Genomic DNA, 2,654 nt, shown 5'->3' with positions numbered 1-2,654 from the left:
GAGGGGATGGTGTTGGTGAGTGGTACTTTCATTAGTCTGTATTGTTGAGGGAATTTATGCTGGGATGGTTGAGGGCGTTCTTAGGTAGCTGTTCCCGTTACAATTTGTGATTCTTGTAGAGTAGTGTGCGTGCTTCCTCTCACAGTCTTGGTATCGACCTATTGCTGGTCAAGCTCACCAAATGTCTCGCAACTTGCTAACAGAAACACAGCTGATCGATTGAAATTTTATTGATGGTTGTATGTTTTGATTTTTCCTCAGAGAGTGGATTGAACCAGTGATTTTTATTTGACCTTCTGTGTGTATGCCATGAGGTATATTTTTGCTTCCTTTTTATGTCTTGTCTGTGTTGTGTATTATATTTCTTATCTGGTTGCGGTCCTACTAGCTTCAGGAGCTGGTACCGTGATGGCTCTTGTGTTATTATGTTGAAGTCTCAGACTATCTGAAACTATCCCAGTTTTAGCTTACAAAGCCATGATATAGTATTTTTCCTCCTCCCTCGAGGAGTTCTTGTTAGGGCAGTTTGTTTTGGTGTAGTCCTTGAATCCAGGTCAGTACGGATGTAATATCCCTGGCTATCTTAATTTACTTTATATTTGGCTATTATTGTGCTAGTTACCGTGGGATCCTTCTGTGTGATACAATTACGTGGTATTGTTTTATTTTTAAGTGTTTAATAAGTCCCACATTGATACAGAAATCTAGCTTGTTTGCTTTCCATTGTTGGTTTCTGTATGTTTCTTATATATTTGAACATGGTAATGCCTAGCAGTTAGGCAGCAGCTAGCAGGTTATATTGGTTTGCGGCACCCGATTTGGTGGGTAAGCTGACTGGGAGTGAAAGCACAATTGAGGTTGTGGGTTGTTAGTGGTTGCCGGTGTTTGGCTCCTGCCACCCTGAGGCTGAGGTTCGTTGTTCCTAATGTTTTATGCTGAGCCAGTTTATGCCGTTTTGCTAGGCTGTAACGCAGTCCCATCCAGAAACCTCCAATATAATTCGACGCTTGCTGGTAACCTGTTGGGTTGGGGTTTGGGATTTGGGTTTTTTTGGTGGCCGTGTCCGATCTGTTTCCTTCTTGTTCGGTCTTCCCGAGGTGTGAGTTTCAACCTTGGGTTAGGTTTTTTGTCTGCTGAGGCCCCGTGTACGTTTGCTAACGCTAAAAGCAGCTATCATGTAGCAGTTCATGCAGAGTTGAGTTGGCGGAGGATTACTGGTTCAGAATGAACTTGATAATTAATTGGTTGTTGTTGTTTGTACACGTAAATAAGATATAAGTTGGTGTTTGTACAGTGAATTCAGTGAGCCCCTCCAATATAGCTGATTATTGTTGAATGCTACTTATGCTAATTGTTCTCTTGTCTGGGGATCTATATAAGTTGTTGTTTATTTTTTTTTTAGTTTTGTGTGTCACGTGTTGGCAGTGCGACGTGATGGTGAAATGAATTTGAATGTAATTATATAATTAATTTTTTATATACTTTTTATTTTAATGTTTTTTACTAAGATGTAATATTTTTTTTTTTGTTTTTTTTCAAATACAAATTTGAATCAATAATATAAAGCATTATATATATAATGTGTTGCTAACATAATTTCAATGATATATAGTATGAACGATGTCATCCATTATTTCAAGCTAACACATTCCAGCAGAGTTGTTTGGACCCCCTCAATACAGACTGATCAACGTGAGCACTGAAAGCAACCGAAGCGTGTTATTAGCTTTCGCTTTTGTTCCATTTGTGGCCTGCTAGTCATAATTTCTAATTATAGCAAGTTTATATAATTGATTTGATGTTTATTGTTTTGTGTATTTTTGTGATGTTTTTTTTAATATTATTAGATTAATTGTTAATATATAAATGAATAATCTATGGATTTTGTTAATTGTTTCAAAGTTGGTCACTGCAAACAGCGAGCAAATCAGCACAGAATAATTTAATCTTTAGGATCAACACCTGGAGTTTGCTAAAGTACAAGTGTGGGCAAATCGGCAAGTTTTGTAAATTTGGTTGTTCCATACATTATCGATTTTTGAAAGACTGTGTCAGTTTTAGGGGTTGTTCGTGGTTTTGTTGCGCTGGATGAACGTGAAGGAGGATGTTACGCCTCGTTCTCTAAAGGCTGAATGCAAGCAGGGAAGGTGTCGCTCCACTGCGGGCCTGTGCGGTGGAGTTGTTATAGGTGATGATGGGTGAGGATGTTATTTTCCGGTCTGAAGGTAGTATAATTCGATTTGTGATAGTGATTTGTTTTTAGTATGGTAGTAGTTTTCAAGTTCTCCTGTATTGGAGCAGCCAGACCCGAGCCGGGGTCTGCGTTTCGTCCGGGTGTGTGGTTCAATTTTGGGTTCTGTGGGACCTTGGGTGTGGTGTGGGGCCGCGACTCAGTTGTTGGTGATGAGTCGTTGCCGAGTTTGCTCTGTAGGTATCGCAGTTTGGTGTGTGAGTGTGTATCTAGTAAGATAACACAGCAGGAAGTAAGAGAAGCTCTTTAGTCTGCTACTTCGGCTTTCTGGAACAATTCTCCTCCCTTTTTACCCGCCGCGGACATTAAAGGGAGCACCGGCGGGGAAAGACCACCCGACACACCGACCGAAAACTCTTCCGGGGACACCCTGCCCGCTCCCTGCCCCGCTCACACGGGGACA

The sequence above is a fragment of the Morone saxatilis genome, unplaced genomic scaffold (assembly GCF_004916995.1).
Source record: "Morone saxatilis isolate NCDOM2014 unplaced genomic scaffold, NCSU_SB_2.0 Contig21, whole genome shotgun sequence".
Taxonomy (NCBI): domain Eukaryota; kingdom Metazoa; phylum Chordata; class Actinopteri; family Moronidae; genus Morone; species Morone saxatilis.
Note: the sequence above shows the minus strand (reverse complement) of the source record.